At 35.1% G+C, this 13212-nt stretch overlaps 4 long non-coding RNA genes across 4 annotated transcripts; 1 reads left to right on the top strand and 3 right to left on the bottom strand.

The window, feature by feature from the left end:
• Positions 1 to 3015: 3015 nt before the first annotated feature.
• Positions 3016 to 3550, bottom strand: LOC129794755 (uncharacterized). Its single transcript, XR_008751076.1, has 2 exons — positions 3439 to 3550; positions 3016 to 3344 (listed from the first exon to the last, which is right to left on the bottom strand). It is a non-coding gene; the product is annotated as an uncharacterized LOC129794755 (long non-coding RNA).
• Positions 3551 to 5065: 1515 nt separating this feature from the next.
• LOC129794749 (uncharacterized) lies at positions 5066 to 5467 on the bottom strand. The gene is made up of 2 exons (XR_008751074.1): positions 5367 to 5467; positions 5066 to 5300 (listed from the first exon to the last, which is right to left on the bottom strand). It is a non-coding gene; the product is annotated as an uncharacterized LOC129794749 (long non-coding RNA).
• Positions 5468 to 6949: 1482 nt separating this feature from the next.
• Positions 6950 to 7509, top strand: LOC129794735 (uncharacterized). Its single transcript, XR_008751072.1, has 2 exons — positions 6950 to 7110; positions 7205 to 7509. It is a non-coding gene; the product is annotated as an uncharacterized LOC129794735 (long non-coding RNA).
• Positions 7510 to 7619: 110 nt separating this feature from the next.
• Positions 7620 to 8083, bottom strand: LOC129794742 (uncharacterized). The gene is made up of 2 exons (XR_008751073.1): positions 7882 to 8083; positions 7620 to 7811 (listed from the first exon to the last, which is right to left on the bottom strand). It is a non-coding gene; the product is annotated as an uncharacterized LOC129794742 (long non-coding RNA).
• Between the last annotated feature and the right edge of the window lie 5129 nt (positions 8084 to 13212).

The following is a 13212-nucleotide window of genomic DNA, read 5'->3' as shown; positions in this document are numbered from 1 at the left end:
TTTTAAAAGGTCTAAATTTTATAGCTTTTGTATAGGCTGACCTTTATAAAAACTTTTTAATTTGGAAAACTACATAATTAGAGATTTAAGAGGTTCAATAATTTTTCAGAAAAATGATCAATCATATCATTCATATTGTTCTTAAGATCAGCCTACATTAGCTAGAAAATGCGTAGACTTTCTTAATTATATAGCAATTAACGGCTAACTTAAATTATTTTTAACAAAAGAATCCTTATATGCATAACTTCTCAGGGAAATCAGAGAAAATATATACAAACTCTATATATTCTATATAGACTCAAATTTTTTAATTAAAAAAAAACTCCTGAGAGGTGAAATATGTTGGGAAAATTTCATTTTGGTTGCAAAGAATAAAATAAAATTCCTGAAAACCACAACTGTTTGTTTTTTTGGCGCTCAGTTCAAAACGCATCCACCCGGTGGTGTGCATGGAAAAATCTGTTATGGCCACAGGAGGAGTATGACTTCATTAAGCAATTGCTTCCTTGCATTTTCGTAATCTCTTTTATTTTTGCGCAATTTTTCGGTAGACCACCTTTGACGACTTCCGAGGGGGGTGATGACGCCCCGAGGCGTGCCACTGACATCTCCCGCCGCGTGCTTGTTTGGCCTCCTCACGAGACTCTCCTGGCGCTGGATGGTCTCTCCCCAGACAATAGAGAGCAGGAGGCGAAAAAAAAACACACTCAACTCGTGGATTGAGCAGCATTGAAAAAAGGCCGTTTATTCCGTCATTTTTGCACTCTATAATCATTTAGTCAGCGTGACCCATTTTTATGCCTTCTGCCATCGTAACAACTGAAAAAAAATAAAAAGAAAGAGCGCGCCAATTAATTCACATCATTTAACGGTTTCCAGGTGGTGACAATGGGGATTCTATACTTAAGTAAAATACTTTATTTGAAAATGAGTCTTATCACGAGCCCTGTTGTGTAGCATGTCAATGTACCCACCGAAATTCACACTTTCCACATTTTTGCAATTTAATCGTAGAACTTTGGCGCGTGACACGAAATTTTTATGAGCTTCCACCTGAGGTTGATGGTTTGTGAGACTTTTATGATTTTACATTCCCATGGAATTTCCTTTTATTTTCTCGATGGTGTTTAGAATCCCATTGGAATTTAATGGGACTGTGCAGAGGCATATACTTTTGCATTTAAACACAAGAATTGTTGGATATTATTATCTCTACACGTATTTAAATGAGGTAGAAATTATGTATATAGGTAATACGATAGTAGCCATTTACAAGACATTATTTTGTATATAGCGTATGTAAAGAATATTATTTTAAGATCTTATTGAAATCAATTATTTAATCAATAAACTCAATTTCTTTGTTCATTGGTAAGAACATTTAGAATGTTATTAAGTTATTTTTGTGGAATGATGTACTTCCATCAATCTATTAACGTTGATTCAATAAGCTTCGTTGAAACAATCAACTAAAATTGAGACAATTCAATTACGCACCCCTTTCTTTGCTCAGCTATTATGTAGAAATATCAAAAGAAAATTCAGAACTCATTTTCAGGCAAAGTTTTCCGAGGTTTCCTCAATATTACTGTTACCTTTTAATCGTTCAAATTCTTAAAATTCTTCCTCCAAACTGCTAAAAATGCAAAATGAAAATCAACAAGTGATCAAATCGCGATTCAGTGAATAGGAAATTTTGCCCCTTAGCTGGTTTTCATTGTCCCAGTGCACTGCCAAGGAATGAATAGAATGAAAGGACCCCATAATCAGTATACAGTTGATATGAGACTAAAAGGAGTGATTGCTAGTTCCAAAATCTTTTCTACATCAATGCTCTGAAAAAATTTCACGATTGAGAAATTCTTTAAAGGCAAAAAAAATCTAAGGCATTGATTTTGCGTCTTTTTATGTCCCCGCGGAAGGCATATCCTTGGCGTTTAACTGAAATTCTCATATTGATTCCAATCAAAAAAAAGGTTAGCAACGTTCATAGTCTGTAATTATTCTATTGGAATATTTTTGACGACCTCTTTTCTTGCAGAAGAAAAATTCTTCTGTAGAAGTCAGTGCAGGGCGAATATCTCACAATTGGTGGTTGCTGTACATGGGGAGAGTCAAGGTGAAAAGAAAAGGCAATATGTGGCACATATAGGGGAATTTTGGTGGCGCAATTTTATAGTCACTGCATTTGCAATGAAACCGTCAAGGGAAATTCGACACCGGATGCTGAAACAATGAAGTCACAGCCTGAAATGCCAGGAGATTTTTCATGCCTTTTCAAACTCACTGACGATTCCTCCTGGTACGTGCTAATTATTCTCGACATTTTCACGTAAAATTCTCCTCTCTCTCTCTCTGGGGCAAAAGTAAATCCTGAAGGGATAATGGTTAAGGTGCCTTTTCAATGGGATTTCCATTGAGTCTCCTCTGGCAGTCAAATTGAGCCACCAAAATGGGCGTTGATCGGGGTGATTCTGTTTACATTCATCCCGCTTCTGTTCCCACGGCTCGGAACTAGAGTGGTGTGCTCTTTTTTGGGTGAAAAACTGCCAAAAGGAAGACGTTATGGGGGAATTTGCATTTAACGGCTTTTCATTTTGCAAATCAGCACAAAAGACGCAGAAAATATTCCTAAACGCGATGTTTGAGCAATAAACGGTAGCATCAGAAGAGTGAGAATTCCTTGGGAGGCTTGTTATAAGTTTATGAATTGCTTATTGTTGAAATACACGACAAATCTCTGGGATTGTCGCACAATTCGGCATGGTGATGATCATAAAGACATGCTTTCATGGGATTAGAGATGAAAATAAATTATTATTAAAAACTTTGATGAATAAAAGAAATTTTATTTCATCACCTGTCGTAATAATTTTTAAGGCGAAAGCTGAGGGGATTAGTTTTTGCAAAAATATGATCAGCGATAGCCTATCCTATTTTATCATAATTTGCAATTATCATGAAAAAATTCGCACCTTTTTGGAAGAAAACAATTTTTAATATTTAATTGAATTTTGCCGTTAAAAATCTTTTTAATATATGGATTTCATTAATCTACAAAATCTTGGCAATACCAAGTCTTGCTGTGGTTAGATTAGGGTGTTGGAATCTGTACCACAGTTCCGATGGGTTATTCCAGGTTCATATCCATATCCATTTGTTACACAAGAAGTGTAGCAAGGAAAGTGTTGAGTTTTAGTAGTATCCACCATATCCACCATATCCACCATATCCTCCATAACCGCCATAACCACCGTATCCATAACCGCCCTGTGGTTGTGGCACTGGAAGAGGAGCTGGACGAGGAGCTGGCTCAGGGTTGGCGTAAGCAGCGGCCACAGCTGCGAATTAAAAGAAAAGTAAATTAGTGTGTAGGTTCAAAAATTTTCACAACTTCCAAAATAATTTTTCAAACAAATCTTCACAAGAACTCACCGAAGGCGATGAGGAAAGCGAAGATCAAGAATTTCATCATTTTGGATTAGTTTGCTTCAGTTGATTGTTTGAACTGACTGTGCTAATTGAGGGAAACTCTTTCCTTTTTATACGGAAAATTCGTCAACGTGGTATCCGGGAAAACGTGACACGGACTCACGGAAAATCCACACGCAAGATTTTCTAGCAAACCCAGACTGGTAACTCATTGAAATCGTGATACTTTCGTATATCCAATCGATTATGAGGAATTTCCACGTTTTGTAGGAAGTTAAACCCCACGGGAGATTTTTCGATTAGACTCCGTGGCACATTGAATAAAGTGCCATGGAGATCCACAAAAATATTTGGGTGGCTATAAATCTGGGGAAATAATCGTGCGATGACAACAAAGAAGCGTGGAAATGAAATAATCTAACACTTGGGGAATAATCCAAAAGGTAAATCAGCGAATGAAAAAAGCTTTCAATTCTATGTATTGAAAATTAGTTCATTTTCATACAATAGATTCTCACCCTCCATTTTGTTTGACTTTTTACACCCATCCATTGGGCACAACTTCCCGCATATGTTTGAGTCCAGGAAAGATGAAGAAAAACCGCGCTATTGATGGAAAAAAGTGCGTGAGGCGCGTTTTTTTTTTTTAAATATAAGTTCAGAAGGAGGAAGGAGGGATAAAATGCGCCGCAACGTATAATCTAATAGTTGGAAACATACAAATAAAATTGTTATAAAAGGGTGCTTCGCCCCAGGCGATTGCCCCCTGCAAACAGAATTACAACATGAATATCCTTTCATTGGTTCTCAGTCGGGGGGATTCTGCTGCCACTTATTGTTTATCCTGGAAGGAGTTTTTGCCTTTCCGATCGCTCCACTTCACTACGCACATATTCATTTTGGGTGTTCCATTGGTGTCGGCAAAAAATGCATAAAATACATCCAGAAGCTATTAAACTACTATAATTATCCACAAAGTTGTGAAATGATGGTGAGAGACCGAGGATATCGATGAACATTTTGAAAGTCGGAGGGGAGTAGTGAGTTGGAGTGAAGTTTATAAAAAAAAATTCATTGAAAACATCTTCTATGTGAAGAGAATTTTTTATCATTCATTTTAAGGTCAGACAAGTAATCATTTCAAATAGACTTATAGATTTCTAAATTAAAATTTTCATAGAGGAATCCTAAATGCATTTTAATTATATAGAAAACCTTTAATTATTCCGATTATTCCTTATAGAAGAAAAACACAATTGTGACGTCATTGATTGAATTTTTGAGCAAATCTTTGCTTTGATTTTTTCCTGGCCAATCTCAGTGGAAAATATTTTTTTTTCTAATTGTTTTTTTTTTATATATTTTATTTTATGCCAAATTATGTTTGTGCCGTTTGTGCTAAATTTCCTTGTAGGATGAGTTTTCCGGTCCAGAACTACAGACTACAACAGACTACAAAATTAATTCTCCGATACAATGAAGCTAACTAACCAATTTCTATTTATTAGGAAATCAGTTTTTTCATATTACCATTGAGGGAAGTTGTAAAGGTAATTTCGTAGGCAGATTAATCAATTTCTATGAAAACTATTAAAACTCATGCTTCTTAAAAGATGTTCAAAACACAACATTTGACTTCTCAAATTTTTATTGAAATTCTTCTCTAAATACACTCAATAAAGGTGATTTAGGAATACTCTGTCAAGAAGACTAATAAGGTCCATATCCTCCTGGGTAGCCTCCATAACCACCTCCATAAGGATATCCTCCATATGGGTAGCCTCCATAGGGGTAGCCTCCATAGGGGTAGCCATATCCATAACCTGGGTAACCTGGGTTAGGTTCAGCCACGACGGCAGAAACAGCTTTGTAAAGAAAAATAAAATTAATTTATAATTTTTTTTAAAAGAAAATCTCAAAGAATATCTTACCGAAGGCAACGAGGAAAGCGAAGATCAAGAATTTCATCATTTTGAATTGGTTGGTTACTTAACTGATGCAAGTAATTGTTTGAAGTGATGGTTGTTGGAAACTCTGCAGTATTTATACGGAAAATCTTTCTTAATTTCTTGACTTTTAACCTGATAAGAAGCACGATCATCATGACACACGTGTCGATTTTCAATCCTTCGTTACCATGTGCCTTGTGTTGCTTACTAAAAAAAAACTACACGAATTTTGAAAAAAGTGAATTTCATGAAAATATCATTTTTAATTAATAAACTTTCACATAAAATCGAAGAAAAAAGTCCGCAATAGCATAATAATAGCAAAATAAGCTGCTGAGTTACTCAAAAAGCTAATATAGCACACACACGTGTAATTAAATATCGTGGCATAGCACCACAGCGTAGCTAACGTTGAATGCGACACGTTGACAATGGGTTTAATAAAGTGACGGTGGTGGTTGTGTCGCCAAGTAGAGAGTAAATGAAGTTATCATGTTCCATATGGACTCAATGGAATCTCCATGAAAGCGACCACCTTCTGTGCTCCGTATGAGGGTGCAAATACACACGGGGGTGGGAGGTCAATATAATATGGGAAAAGCTCACTAAGCTAAATGAGGTCGCACACGTAATTAAATTAGATGCCAATATATTGGGAGTTTGAGATGCGACTCGATTGGAGAATTCCAATACAGAATATTCCCGGGGATGCGCTTCAGATCAAACGGCATGAATCTCATTTTGATGGACAATAGATTGAGATGGGAACAAAGGGTTAATTTCAATTGAACGCCCGTTTGACTCTTCCGCGCGGCTTTTCTCTTCCACCTGGGCCCGCCAAATGTGCGGCTTTCCCCATCAGCATCCGACCACCAGGCCTTTGCCACCATGTAGCATCTCTTTCTCACACCTGGGCTGGTATAATAAGGAATTTCTTGGACTCCTCGGCAAGTTCCCCATGCGGAGTGTGATCTCAAACACTCAAATCAAAAACTCCGCGGGCGTTCACCAACTTCAATCACAACAATTGATACACTAAAGATCAATCGATCGGATCGATTCCTTTGTCCGCATCTGTGTGTCTCTCCCGCACCGCCGACATCCAATTCAGATTCGATGTACATTTCAGGTGCGATTCTTTTCTCCCGCGCGGTAATATTGTAATTATGGAAAATTAGATTTGATTTCTGTATTACGATTGATGTTCATGATTGAAGCGAAAGCTACATACAAAAAAATCATATTATGATGAGATTTTTTTGTTATGCTCGGCGACATGCTTGTTGGATTTATTTACAATGCTCATTGGGGGAAAAGTTCGAAAAGTAAAGTTCTAAGTATTTTTATGAGTGTATTTATCCTTTTCAATCCTGAATTAACTTTTTAAAAATATTTATACTTTTTTCTTCTTTTTAGTCAATTTACAAATATTGTAAAAAATCCAAAGAAACGTGAAAATTCGTCTTTGAGACGAAAGTATCATGATTCGAATGAGTTACCAAGCTGGGTTGATTTAAATGAGTTACCAGGCTGGCTTTGCTAGAAAATCTTGCGTGTGAATTTTCCGTGAGTCTGTGTCACGTTTTCCTGGACACCACGTTGATGAATTTTCCGTATAAAAAGGGAAGAGTTTCCCTCAATTGGCACAGTCAGTTCAAACAGTCAACTGAAGCAAACTAATCCAAAATGATGAAATTCTTGATCTTCGCTTTCCTCATCGCCTTCGGTGAGTTCTTGTGAAAATTTTCTTAAAAAAATATTTTGGAAGTTGTGAAAATTTTTGAACCTTCACACTAATTTGCTTTTCTTTTAATTCTCAGCTGTGGCCGCTGCTTTCGCCAACCCCGAGCCAGCTCCTCGTCCAGCTCCTCTTCCAGTGCCACAACCACAGCACGGTTATGGATACGGTGGTTATGGCGGTTATGGAGGATATGGTGGATATGGATACTACTAAAGCTGACACAATTTCCTGGATCTGAACACCTTTCAAGTGGGAAGTACAGCTTGTTACTGGATAAAAAATGATTTAATTTGGACCTTAAAATCGAAAAAGATTTTACATTTTTAAAATTTTGATAAAATTCATGAATTGAAGAATAAATTTTTGCTTTAAAAACTAAGAAAATGTTTTTTTTACACGCATGATTAGGAAAAACCTAATTTTCAAGAGGTTTTCCATTTAACTACTCTTGATCCTGATTCAAAAATTTGTTCAAAATTTAAAGCATAACGGCCTTTTAATTTAAAATATTAATTTTATTGTTCAAATTCGATCACATTTTAACGCAATAATTTGATATATCCTTCGTCTCCTTTTTCATCCAACTGTTGAATTGTATCCGCAAATGAGATTCATGTAGTACATATTTACATAAGGACAATATGTAGCAGGATTTGGCCAAGGAAAACCTCCAACTTCACAAAAACCTAAATAATAAAGAAAATTCAGCAATTAAATCGCGAATTATTAAAAGAAATGTAAATAAATTTAGCTCACAGAAAAGCATCGTGAGGCAGAAAAAGAAAAAGATTTTCAGCAACATTTTCTGGAATGACGTTCAGTGCAAACTTGGAAGTGAATGAATGGAAACTGAGACATTATTTTGCATCTTTTCTATTTATATATCGATCTACACAGCAAAAAATACGTCAAATATTGTGAATTGTATCTCTGAATCACGTATTTGAAATAAAATCTTCTCTATAATTTTTCTCTTTTTTTCTCAGAAGGAATGCAAATTAAAGACATATCTGAACCAAAATATTAATAAAGCAGGGGGAAAATGAATGTGAAAAAAACACGAATAATTTCCGTGACTTTCAGTATGTATTGCGATGTTGTAAATTAATTTTATTATGGTAACATGCGCCTGTTTTTGTCGTTTTTTTGCAGTCATTCTTGAGAGTTACCTCTCTGGGGAAGGCGATGCTTCATTCTGAATTTGCATTTTATTAAATACGCGAGACTCGGCGATTCTCTCCGTTTAAGCTTGGGAGATCCAAAAAGATGATCCTCAGGAGGGAGAGCAGCGCACAAGGGAATTGGACGCCTACTCACCGGTCAGTTAATGATTTATTAATTTCTTGCAATTTCCTAACAAAAACACACACAAATTTATTCGAAGCAACTTCCAGGCCCCCGTGAGATGTTCAATGGCAAGTTTTCGATGTTTGCAAAGAGAAAACTGCATAATCATAATTTGTTTATTGTACATGTGAATCATACTTGATTGGAACATACACTGATAAAAATTATCTGGTATTTTCTAGAATTATTTTATTTTCGTGAAATGTTTTAATAAATTTTTAAAGCGTTTTGAAGAATTTCTTTAAAATAAAAAAAATATAAGTTCCCAATTTCAAATAAATATTTGGCCATCACGATGAAGAGCAAAGAATCTTCCGCTTTCAGTCAGAATAAATCGGTATGCCATGAAAGAATTTAGCAGTGTGGTGCTTCACGAGATGCAATTAATAAAAGAGAAAAGCTGGGGGACCACAAATTAACTTTTATCGAGAATTAATTTATACTGTGTACAAATTCCACCATCCCATCCTCTTTGGCACCCGCAATTTCTTGGCGCATTCATAGTTGAGAGAGCATTTAAGAATATTATTTATTTTGTACAAGGCGCCTGTTTCACAAATTACAATTCATGGACACTGAAATGGTAACATTTTCTTCTTACGCGGTACTTCTCTCGCCCATAACATAAATCGGTAGCTTGGTGTGTTTGTTGCCAGCCATTTTAATTAAATTACAGCGAAAATTAAACTGCTACACATAATTCTTCATATTACATTTCGCCGTACTAAATAATAAAATTAACGACGTTTTAATTAAAATGCCGCGTTATTTATGACTTTCACTCCGCATGGTGGTGGTTTTTTGGCCATATGTACATGCTTGAGGAAGTTACAATTTTTGTCTGTTTATGATTAAGTTGTGAAAAATGTTTTTTTCCGCGTCTAAAAATAATCTGATGCTACATGTTTTATTACATATTTCCACAAAAGGTGGGAAATTTCTCGTTATTTGATTAGTTGCGTTTGTTTTGAATTTTTCACGATATTTTAAACGTGACTGATAAAGCTGTATATTTTTAATGTTAAATGCGCACGTTTAGGTTATTCAAACAGGTAAATAGGGGAACTTGTTCCAAATATGGGATATTCTTTTCTTAAATTGTGATTTTATTATTTTTTTGTGTTTGTTTGACATTAATTTGAATTTATTTGGATGTTTAATTATATTATTATTATAAAATTTTTATCCAGAAATCATCTTCTAATCTTACTTTTTATAAATGTAAATTTTTCAACTTAATCCACGATAAAAACTTTTTTGGCATCAAAAAAGTAATTTTAAGAATTACTTTGTATATTTTTCGATTTTCATAGCCCCTTTCGGTAGAAGAAAAGAGCCTCTATTTTCATATTTAGGCGTAACGAAGTTACCCACATTAGAAAAGCTTTCCCTAAATACAGGGTGAGGTGCAAAAATTAATTTTTTACTTTCTTCTGTATAAACCAGAAAGTATTTTAATTTTTGGAAATTTCTTTAAAAAATATAGTTTATCATTATCTTAAGATCTTCGTGTGCACCTATTGGTGTTAATTAATTAGCTAATACCTATGTGGTCTAATAATTTTGGAACAAAATTGGAATTTTTTAAAACAATTTTCCGGAAATAAAATAAATCCCTGAATATTTAAAAATTAAAATTTGGTCAATTTCGTGCTCTTATTTATTACCCACACGATTTTAAGTAAAATTTCTTCACATAAAGAAAAGATGAGCGAGTGAAATGGAGATGACAATTCCAGGATAGGGACCTTTGTGTGCTGGATTGGATTCATGACAAAGTGAAGGAGGGAATTGTTTGCTTTTTGCGCCTCTTCTTTTTCCCTTTTGAGCCTCCCGCACAGAAGGCGCGTGCAATATTACCGGAAACTGCACATATTTTTGTCATAGATCACACACATATTTGAGGGTTGTCCCTTTCGAGAGAAGCATGTCAGGGTGGAGGGTATAGAAAATAAATTGTATTATACTTTACCAAATGACATATTTATTGCTGTGTAATGTTTTTTTTCTGTTCCAGGGAAAATTCAGCATCACATAGGTCTCGAAAGATGAGATTTAATAAAAGTATAAGAAGTATGTTTGCTCATTTCGCCCCCTTCACATCAGATACATAAATGGCATTTGATTAAGTGAGAGAGAAAGAGCGAATCATCATGTAGTTCATGTTGTCGTCAATTGAAAGAAATTACAGCGATAATTTGGAGGATAATCCACTTGACGATTGTGCGGGTTCAACAAGTTGATTAATACAATCCGCACACAGCATCCGCACACCAGAGATTTTGACTCACGGATTCTGTGCGATTGTTTATGCCAGTGGGGGAGCCGAGTGAATTCAATTGAATTGTAATGAGTGCCAATTTTTCTCATTCACTTTGCAAAATGGAAGCGCTGTTTTTCTGTGGCACAAAAAGAGCACAATTCCTGGATATGGTTGGGGAGGCGGATGCGGGAGGGTTTCAGCAACGCAATTCATGCCATGCCACCACAAGTGGATGCGATGATATTCTTATTATTTAATTAACTATACACCAATGTTATTTCTTCGCACAAACTCACAGCACAAATATTCATTTCTCTTCACACTATTCTCTCATAAAATATATACCTACATACATACATACATATATAGCTGAGGAAATGGAAAAAAGGGGTGAATTTTGTCATTTTCATTAGTCTTACAACATGTTTATGTAAATGGCCACATTAGGATGGGAAGGAAAATTAATTTTCGGAGAAAGAAGACTACAAACTCGCAACATGATTTATGTGATATAAATTAATTATGCGTCTCAATGCTCAAACAAAAAATGAAATCAAGAAATTCCTCAAATTATGGATTGAAAAATGTTTTTTTTTTGCCTTGTGTAAAACTTTGCATATTAATTGAGATTTTTTTTTCAGAAAAATCAGGAAATGTCCCTGGAAATAGAAAGTGTACATAACGAGAAGATTTAGAGGCTCTTTAAAAAAAAATTGCCACACATAGAGCATTCATGTAAGACGTGTTAGGTAGACAGTGAAAAATTGCTTTCAGACTGAAGGAAATAATTTAGGATTCATTAGAATTTATGATCCTTCAAAAGAAGAAAGAGCTGTAAGTTTGAAAAAAGCTTCGATGTTTTCAGAAGAAAAACTTTTTTTCTTGCTCTTTCCTTTGGTAAAGATTTGTTTGCTTCATCATGTTACATAAAAAAAGCAAAAAAAAAACGATAAAATACAAATATTTGCTCTTTAATTGCCATAAATTCTTCACCATAATAAATTTAATTGCATTTTATTTCCTCCTTTTTTGAAACTTTATAGGTAGGTGTGAGAACATAACTCCTTTATGGTTAATATTGCTCTAATATTTCTTTATTGTATCCTGCCAGGATAACCGTAGCAGATGTTATAGAGGGTCTCGTGTCTAAAGTCAGCATCCCTGTGGGTTGGATTGTTTGTGGTCCAGAAAAAGGACTCGCGCATCAGGTTCCCCGAATGTGGTGTCTCAATTTGCCGTGGTCCAGTCCGAAAAAAAGAAATGCATAAATCGACCCCCAAGTGAGGGTGCAATTGGACTTTTATCTCCGAGAATACCCACCACAATGGAATCTCTGCGTGTCTGCAAACATTATGTTGCATATCCTTGGGATGTGCAAGGCGGACGTAAGAAAAAGAGGAAGATAAATTCAATGGAATGGCAGATGGTGGATCTAAACACGGAGATTTTTCTCTGATGTTCGATCCATTGAGATCTCTTTTTTTCGTACAGGTAAGTGAGACAATTTCTCTATTTATCTTTGACCAGAAAAATGGAGACACACCTTTTATGCATTCCATGTTGGTTCCATTCTAATGTTCTCGATTTTTTTTGTGTAAAATATATATGCCAGGAATTCTGGTGTCATTTGTATGTGTAATAATATCGTTATTAGACCCCAAATGACTTTTGAAACTCTGCGGGATGTCCAAGGAATTTCGGTTATATGGGTTCATTCTTGTGGTACATTTTGTGTGTTGTGCTCCATTTAGCCACAATAATTTCACGCCTCCACCCATATTTCCACACCAATCTCCAATTTCACTGCAAATTGGCCATAATTTGTTTATTTGCCCCTACATCGCATTTTTTCCCTTCCTCCGTAAATACTTTCTTTTTATTGTATTGACTTTTAGAATGTTTCTCTCGCGTATTTTTCAAGTTCATGTAAATTATTACCTGAAATTTATCATCTCATCCAGAACAACATAAAAAAAAACTTTATGTATTTTCCTTGAATGATGCCAATAAATATAAATTCCAATAGAAATAGTTTCATATGCAATACAAATGCTTTAATTGAATCTAATCACCCCCATATTCTCCACACACAGATGGAAATCTCCTTAAGAGAGTTTGTACGAAAATTGCTTTGAGGAAGTTAGTACTCAAAGTGAGCAAAAATTGCAAAACAAATTGCCTTTTATTGCTTTTTATTAAACCATTCCACAATCTTTTATTCAATTTATATTAATTGAATTTTAATGGATTATTCGCGCATATTTTGTTAGGTCCTTTTGTTCATTTTCGAATGAAAAACCTTCACCTATTCAACCATGTTGGATGCTCGCTTTTTCTTTTTTTTACGCGCGCAGAGAGAAAAGACTCGCACAAGAGCAAAACCTTTGTCGGATCAAAGAGAGAGAAATGATTTGGGGGATGATAATTTTTTCCGGGTTATATCGAGAAGAGGACTCTATAAAGAGTCGAAAGCATAA

This window comes from Lutzomyia longipalpis, chromosome 1 (assembly GCF_024334085.1).
Source record: "Lutzomyia longipalpis isolate SR_M1_2022 chromosome 1, ASM2433408v1".
Taxonomy (NCBI): domain Eukaryota; kingdom Metazoa; phylum Arthropoda; class Insecta; order Diptera; family Psychodidae; genus Lutzomyia; species Lutzomyia longipalpis.
This window is presented reverse-complemented; position numbering and strand designations above follow the sequence as displayed.